Source organism: Rhincodon typus, chromosome 26 (assembly GCF_021869965.1).
Source record: "Rhincodon typus isolate 14 chromosome 26, sRhiTyp1.1, whole genome shotgun sequence".
Lineage (NCBI taxonomy): Eukaryota > Metazoa > Chordata > Chondrichthyes > Orectolobiformes > Rhincodontidae > Rhincodon > Rhincodon typus.
The window spans coordinates 1804068-1813276 of record NC_063357.1 but is presented as its reverse complement, the minus strand read 5'-3'; the positions used below and the strand labels follow the sequence as shown (position 1 = coordinate 1813276).

The 9209-nt window shown below is 43.7% G+C and overlaps 1 long non-coding RNA gene across 1 annotated transcript; it reads left to right on the top strand.

Annotated features, from left to right (window-relative positions):
* Positions 1–401: 401 nt before the first annotated feature.
* On the top strand, positions 402–8892 carry LOC125486166. Its single transcript, XR_007264853.1, has 3 exons — positions 402–771; positions 5439–5491; positions 8690–8892. It is a non-coding gene; the product is annotated as an uncharacterized LOC125486166 (long non-coding RNA).
* Positions 8893–9209: the final 317 nt, after the last annotated feature.

Here is a 9209-nt window from a genome sequence, read left to right as displayed (position 1 = left end):
CATGCCACCACTGCTATAACCACAGCTGAAACCGTCACACTGCCGCCTGGAGGAACGGACCAGATGCACCGACATGAAGACTTCGATAAAGCTGTGGCCACTATGGCCAGGAGGAACAGACATCTAGATCCACCACGGTGCTGCTGCGACCTTGCAACCGCTTTCCTCCACAGCAGCCGGAGAAAAGAAGAAAAAGTGAACTTTGATGCGAAAGAGAAATGAAGAAACAAAACAAAAAAACAAAGAAGAATGCGGTTGACCAGGTGAGTGGGAGCATATGGGTACTGAGTCCAAACACTTCCTACCCAACCGCTGCCACCATCTTGAAAAAAATGTCAGCATACCTTCAGTTGCAAACATTCACAGACTCATTCTCCTTATTTTGAATTTCTTAGTAACAACACTGATGAATTATGAGATGGAATACTGCCCACCTGCTTGGATGAGTGCAGTTCCAACAACATTCAAGAAGCTTGACATCATCCTTGACACACATGGCTTCAACATGGCAGCACAGGCAAGCAGGCAGCGCTTGGGCTCCTGAGCCCATCCGCTAAGAACTGGCCGTTTCCTCCTTTCTTTCATTACCCCTTTAGCCTTCTTTCTTTTTCTTCATTTTCCTGTTGACAGTGGTGAAGGTGACATCACAGAGGAGCATGGCTGGAATGGAACTCTAGGTGAAGTGCCAGTGGCCTAGCATGGCAGTGGACTCCCGGTTGTGGTAGACCTAGAGCGGAGACTCCAGGTGTCGGTTGCAGTGATGGTGGTGTGGTAAGCCCAGAGCGGGAACTCATGATGTTTATTTTCAGGTGGCAGTGGAGCCAGGGACTCCTAGTTGCGCTAGGCCAAGAGTGGGGACTCCTGGTTATCGGCTAGGCAGCAGTTCCTGGTGGGCTAGGCTCAGAACCGGGGCCTCCTGGTTGTGGTGCAAGTGTGGGTCTAGCTTGGGACCCAACATCAGTGGTGCCGTCGGAGAGGTGGGCAATATCTAAGCTTGGGCTGACAAGTAGCAAGTAACATTTGCACCACACAAAATGCAGCAATGACCATCTCCAAAAGGAGACAATCTAACCACTGGCCCCTGACATTCAATGGTGGTACCATTGCTGAATCTCCCAGTCTCAATATCCTTAGGGTTACCACTGACCAGAAACACAACTGGATTGCTACAGAAGTACAGTGGCTACAAGAGCAGATCAGATGCTAGGAATACAGTGGGCAATCACTGATCTCCTGACTCACCAAAGCTTGTGCACCATCTGCAAGGCACAAGTCAGGAGTGTGATGGAATACTCCCCACTTGCCTGGATAAGTGCAGCTCCAACAACACTCAAGAAGCTTGACACCATCCAGGACAAAGCAGCCCGCTTCATTGGCACCATATCCAAAAACGTTCACTCCCTCCACCATTGACGCTCAGTAGAAGCAGTATTTACTATCTGCAAGATACTCTGCAGAAATTCATCAAAGAACCTTCATCAGCAGCTTCCATAATTAACAAGGCAACACTTCTCCCTCTGCCCATCTGCCTGTCCTTTTGATAGGAATTGTATATCTAGTTCCCAGCCTGATCCCATTGCTGCCACGTCTCTGTGATACCCAAAATGTCACACCTGCCAGTTTCAATCTGTACTACAAATTCCTTTACTGTGTTTCCTATACTGCATATGTTTAAGTAAACACCCTCAGTCCTGCATTGACTGCCCCCTTTTTTCCAGTTATCCCCATATCTTCTGTGTCTAAAGTTAGATTCCTGAACTTCCCATATTCCCTATCCTATCACTTATTCCAAAACAACCTCCATCCCCCCACCAGTACCATCAGCATTGACTTTAAAACCTTATCCACAGCCCTGCTTACCCTCGTTATGTGATTCATTCATCAGGACTCTGGTCGCAGCATGATTCAGGTCGATCCTGTCCCATTGGAACAACTCCTCCCTCTCTAGTACTGGTGCCAATGTCCTATGAATTCAAACCTGTTTCTCCCACACCAATCTTTGAACCACATGTTTACCTCTTTAATCTTGTTAACTCTGTGCCAATTTGCTTATTGCTCAGATAGTAATCCAGAGATTATTGTCTTTTTGGCTCTGCTTTTTAATTTAGCCCCTAGCTGCTCATATTCCCTCAGCAGAACCTCTTTCTTTTCTTTTTAACTATACTGTTGGTACCTATGTGAACCATGACAACTGGATCTGTCCCCTCCCACTCCAAATCCTGCTGTAGCTCAGATGAGATAAATGAATATGGGCACCTCGCTGGCAACACAGTCTTTGAGACCCTCGATCCTGACCACACAGAGCAGTGCCTATTCCCATGACTATACTATCTCTGATTACAATTACACATTTCTCCCCCTTGTAACACAGTGCTATGGTCATTCTATACAACCTCCCTATAGCCCCCACTCTTGTCCACGCAGGGAGCAAGAATTTCAAACCTGTTAGACAAACTCAAAGGCTGAGGCTCCTTCAGCACTATCGCCTGGGTTCCTTTACCTGCCTCGCTCGTAGTTACACCATTCTGTCCCTGAGCACTGACTGAGTTCAAGGGAGTTAAGAGATGTGACTGTCTCCTGAAACATAAATCCAGGTAATATTCCCCCTTCTTAATGTGTCACGGTGTTTGGAACTCATCAACTCTGAGCAGAGTTCTTCAAGTAACCAATACTTGGCTACAGATGTGGTCACTATGAATCCACAGTCGGGTCCACCAGCTCCCACATCATGCAGGTACAATGCATCATCTGGCAGTTTTTTAAATTTATCTGTCTGTTTGTTTATTTATTTATTTATTCAGTTAGTTAGTTCATAATTTGATTTTTAAAATTTTTCTACTGGTCTTTTAGCTTGTATCCTGTAGTATTTCCCTATTTATCTTCAATATGAAAGTAACTTATAATAGACAGTCAAATTAGTAGTTATCACCAACCAATGAACTTGTAGTTTACCTTTAATGTCACCCTGTTGTGATGGGCCCTGATACGGAGCTTGTGGGAAAAAACCTTTACAAACTGAGAGTCAAGAAAGCAAGCATAAAACATCACTTCCCCTCTGCACTGAATTCCCATGCTGCCTCCAAATTTCCCAACCTATATATTCACTGGCTGTGCCTCACTCCAGATGTCATCTCTCCTTCCTAACTGTGCAAAGCTTACCGATGAAGGTTCTTGTGTTCTGAAGAATCATCATTGGAATCATATTGTGAACTCTGTCTCCACAGATGCTGCCAGATCTGCTGAGTTTCTCCAGCAATTTCAGTTTTTTTGTGTGCTACGACTGAGTTTATTGGGCTCCAGCAACCACAACCATCTTTTTTTGTGCCAGGAATAACTCCAGTTAATGGAGAGCCTTTTCTACTGCTTCCCATTGATTCCAGTATTGCTATGGCTCCTTGATACCACAATTGGTCAAATGCGGTCTTGATGTGAAGGGCAGTCACTCACATCTCACATCTGGCATATTGGTCTTTTGTTCATGTTTGTACCAAGACTGTAATGAGGTTAGGAGCTGTAACTGTTACTCAGCAGTCAGTGGTTAGAATATTTATTTCTGAACCAGAATATTATAGAATCAAAGCCTCATGCCAAATACTTCATAATAAGAAGCAGGCTAGAATTAGAATTAGGTTTATTGTCATATGTACTCAAGTACAAGAGTACAGTGTCATCTTAGTACAAAGCACATAGGTACAAATCTTAGATACTAAATAGAGAGACAAATAAATAAAAGGTTACATTACCTTACACAATATTAGTCAGAAAAATAACAACTAAAGTTAAAAAGATAAACATTACACTTTCTATAAAGGGCCTGCAATAGGTCAATGCAGGGAACTTCCATACATGGTCTGAATGGGCTCACAAGCTGATGACTGCCAGCGCTGGTCCAACCACTGTACTCCCTCTGGGCACGCTGGGCATCCCCGCTCCGTTTGGGCCTCTAGCTCGCTGGCCGTCCCTGCTCTACTCAGGCCTCCCGGCTACCGGCTGTCCCTGCTCTGTTCAGGCCTCCAGCCTACTTGCTGTCCCCATTCTGCTCCGGCTTCTGGCCATCCCGCTCTGCTTGGGGTACGCTGACTGTCCCCGCTCAGCTCGGGCCTCTAGCCCACTTGCTGTCCCTACTCCACTGAGGCCTCCAGCCTGCTGGCCGTCCCACTCTGTTCGTGATAAGCTGGCCATTCCCACTTTGTTCGGGCCTCCAACTCACTGGCTGTCCCCATTCTGCTCAGACCTCGAGCCCTCTGGCTGTCCTGCTCTGCTTGGGGCATGCTGGCCATTCCCACTGTGCTCCAGGCACACTGACCATCCCAGCTTCTGACTCTTGCAACGCAGTATTGAGGGATTACTGTACTGTTCAACAGCTACATTTCAGGTTAAATCCAGACCACACCTGTTCTTTTAGGTGCTCAGATCCAACAATGCCTTGTGATGTGATTTGTATCATTATGAGAATATTTCCAGAGAAGTGATAAAACGGTTTCTGAGAAATTTTCTTTTGAAAATAGGCAGGGCATAATTGGGCTTCAGAGTACAAAATTAACAGACCCAAACTGCCAACCATTTAAAACATTGGAAATGATGACTATAAATCAGATTTTTAAAAATGGCTGGCTTGAAGGTGGCCTACTGCATTTGCTGCTCCCCATGTGGCCTCCACTACATTGGTGAGACCCAGCAGAGGCTCGGAGACCACTTTGTAGAACACCTGCGTTCTGTTCACAACAAATGACAACACCTTCCAGTCGCGAACCATTTCAACTCCCCCTCTCACTCCCTTAGTGACATGTCCATCCTTGGCCTCCTCCAGTGTCACAATGACGCCACCCAGAAACTGGAGGAGAAGCACCTCCTATTCCGCTTTGGGAGCCTACAACCCAATAATCTCAATGTGAACTTTACCAGTTTCAAAATGTCCCCACCCCTGGCCTCATGACCAACCCACCCTCTCATTCCTGCCTCCTTGACTTGACACAACCTGATACAACCTGTCCATCTTCTCTTCCACCTATCCGCTCCTCCCACCACTGCCTACCTGCACTCACCTATCACCATCCCACCTACCTTCCCCAGCCCCACCCCTCCTCTCTCTCTTTATTTCAGAGCTCCCTTCCCCCTCCCCCATTTTTGAAGAAGGGTCCCGACCCAAAACATCAACTTTCCTTCTTCTCTGATGCTGCCTGGCCTGCTGTGCTCCTCCAGCTCCACACTATTTTATCTCAGACTACAGCATTGGTGGTTCTTACTATCTCTGGCTTGAAGGTTGTTTTGTACACCTAGATTGGGCTACCTCTGTATCAGGTGGCTTGGGCTCAAGTTCTGCCTGCTCCAGAGGAGTGTTAATATTGTCTCCAAACAGAAAATTTCTAGACTAAACTGTGTTGTTAGGGGTACAGCAGATATTGTGTCATGTCATGGAATTCTATTTGATCTTTTAGATCGAGTCATGATCATCAGGACAATGTTATACCCTCCAGATGAGATGATACAGGTAGGTCCTTCTTTTTGGAACTAAATGTTGAGTAGTACGTGAAGAAAGTTGCCATTCCCTTTCCTATCTCCTTCAAAAGGATTGACCTGTAAGTGACATTCTTTACATGTATGAGCTGTCCAGTCACAAAAGCACAATACAGGACCCTGAAATATAAAACAGAGAATGTTGAAAATACTCAGCAGATGTCTCACAGACTTGATTGAGTTGTTTGAAGGAGTAACCAAAAAGATAAATGAGAGCAGAGCTATCGACGTTGTTTCAATGGACTTAAAGCTTTTGACATGGTTCTGCATAGTAGACTAATTAGTATTGATCGCTTGAGATTCAGGGTGAGCTTGCCAATTGGATACAAAATTGGCTTCATCGTAGGAGACAGAGGGTGGTGGTGGAGGATTGTTTTTTTGGACAGGAGGCCTGTGACCACCGGTGTTGCAAAGGGATTGGTGCTGGGTCTGCTTTTGTTTGTCACTTATATAAATGATTTGGATCAGAATGTAGGAGGCATGGTTAGTAAGTTTGCAAATGACCTTAAAATTCGTTGTATAGTATACAGTGAAGAGTGCGAAGAGATCTTGAAGAATTGGGTCAGTGCGCTGAGGAATTTAATTTGGATAAACATATGGTATTGCATTATGGTGGACAGAACTGATACAATTACTGGTAGAGCCCTGGGTAGTGCTGTAGAAGAGAGAGACCTTGGCGCTCAAGTAGATAATTCTTTGAAATTTGTATCACAAGTAGACAGGGTAGTTAAGAAGATGTTTAGCATGCTTGCCTTCATTGCTCAGATCTTTTGAGTATAGGAGTTGGGACATCATGTTGACATTGTACAGGACATTGGTGAGGCCTGTTCAGAGTACTGTTTGCAGTTTTGGTTGCCCTGCTATAGGAAGGATACAACTAAATTGGAGAGGGATCAGAAAAGACTTACCAGGATATTGCCAGGAATGGAGGGTTTGAATTGTAAAAATAGGCTGGGATTTTTTCACTGGAGTGTAGGAGATTGAGGGGAGACCTTTATAGAGTTTTATAAAATCAGGAGGGGCATAGATAAGGGAATAGCAAGGGTCTTTTCCCTAGGGTGGGGGAGTTCAAACCTAAGGGGCATATGTTTAAGGTGACAGGAGAAAGGGAAATGAGGGGCATCTTTTTTACACAGTGAATCGTATGTATGTGGAATGAACTACCAGAGGAAGTGGTGGATGCGGATACGGTTACAACATTTAAAAGACATTTGGATAAGTACATGAATAGGAAAGGTTTGGAGGGATATGGGCCAAACACAGCCGAGAGGGACTAATTTAGCTTGGGAACATGGTCATCGTTGACTAGTTGGACAGATTGGGTCTGTATCCATTCTGTATAAGTCCATGACTCTATGACTCTAATTTGATCCTCCCTCACCCTGTGTCCTCTTAAGAACAACTTGAACTTAACAGCAAGATCCAGTAGAGGGTGGTATCTGCACTCCTTATTTTAATTCAGTACTTGAACCAGTGACATTTCTCAGCAAGTGAAAAAAGTAGCACTGCCAACATGGCAATGTTGGTTTCAGTTGTTTTCCAGAAAGTGTTAAATATGTGGATCTCACAATCGTAGGTCAAGGGAAACAGCATAAATACATTTTTGCAAAATCTACGTTTGTATTTGAAGACAAGGAAACAGAGAGTTATACTGGTCTGGTGAAAAGAGGTATGTTGGGATTTAGCTCACTTTTTTATGGGAGCTTGTTGTTACAAATTAACCATTGCATTTCCTACATTTACAGCAATTGAATTGGCTGTAAAGTACTTTAGATAGCCCTGAAAGGTGTTACAAAAATGCAAGTGTTTCTATCTTTCTGTTGCAAGACAGAGATCAGAGCACTTGGCACCAACTGAACATTAAGTATTCTGCTTTGCATAGCCCAGTGCCATTCCAAATAGTGTACTTATCCACTGAACTACTAGGAAGACTAGTTCAGCACGCTACCTGCCACCACCTCAGCACAACCCTGGACCAACATGAGATTGTAAAGACCATCCAACAGTGGAGAACAACCTAGGCCATTGGTGCTGACAGAATCCCCACTGAAAAATGACAAAGAAACACTCTCAACACACATGCACAACTACGTCTCCCTCATCCAAAAGGAGGAGAGCATGCCTGTGTTACTCCAAGTTGTTGTAATCGTGATCATCTTCAAGAAAGGAGATAAGACAGATTGGATAACTACAGAGCTCTCCCTCCTGTCCACCACAGGGAAGGTTGTTACAAAAGTCCTCTTCAATCACTATCTCCTAGTGACTGAAGGGCACCTACCGTCATCTCATTGTGGATTCCTTGATGAAGAAGTACAGTGGACATGATTTACACAGCAAGACAAGTCCAAGGAAAATGAAGAGAGCAGTAGCAGCTTTTACACATGGCTTTCTTTGACACTACAAAGATCTTCAACTCTATCAAACAGGAGGACAATGGAGTCCTTAAATTTGGCAGCCTGCAGAAATTCATCACCATTCTCCGAATGCTGCATGGCAACATGTCAGCCATGCACATATCCAATATGTGTATCAACTGTGATCAAGCAATACTGTGCCTTGCACCAACGCTCTTCTTCATCTTCCTTAATGCAACACTGCAACCCATATTGTTGTGACTCTTAACAGGAAGTGTGCACTGGGAATCAAAACCCATTAATTCATCAGCAGTACCAAATGTGTTAATGTTTTATTTAATTACTAGAATGAACAATCTGTTTCTCTTTATTACTATTATCCAGAACAAGAAACTTTCACCGTAGCTTTTCAATAAACTCACAAAATTAGTTTATTCGAAATGAACTTAAGTAGCAAAACTGGTTAATCACTAAGCCACTACTCAAAATCAAACTATGTTTGTTTACTCCCAAACACACCTATAATCACACAACAGTCAAGGCAATACAACTCTGCAAATTTGCCTTTTAAAAAAGGCGAATTGTAAACCAGTCTTATGGGGCCAAGAATCCAAAATTAAAGAATAAAAATGGGAAGACTTTTCACACTCCTGTCAATTTCCTGTCATTGCATTGCAATCTCAATCGGCTATAGAATTTCTGAGATCTTAATTTCCATTGGCAAATCAGTTAGACTTGTGTCTTTGAGTGGAAGTAACATTTCAACTTCAAGAGTTTAGGAGGAAATTAAAGATACTGATTTTTTTGAACTTTCACAGGTTCCAAACTCAACATCTGAACATCTTTTCCTGCTGTAGTGTTGCCTCTCTCAGGAGAGTGAAATTAGTTGGAGGTGTGTTCCTTCAAATGCTGCAATTTAGCAGCAAAGCTATTGGTACAATGGAACTAAAAGCTGAGAGTTCTCCATGCTTATCACAATATATGAAATGAAGATCTGCAAGTAATTGAGTATTTCAAAGATTGGGAGTTTGCAAGTCTTTGAGAAATAAATATTTTCTTCTCATTTCTTATTGTTGCCATGTTTCTGTTCATCTCTCCTAAACTAACTGACTTTTTCTAGAGTATAGGTCCTGTGCCATGGAAACCCTCTGTGGTCTCAGCCAAGAGGTCATTATTGGAGTGAGCCTATTGTAAGCTTAAGTGTCAACATTGTTAGACTATGAGCAGCTTCACAAATCAGTTTAATCTGTTAGCTTTCTTCCAATATCCACAGGCATGCGTTCATCAGCAAGGGTCACTGGACAGAAATCAGGTACGGGAGCATTGTCTCAAAATGGT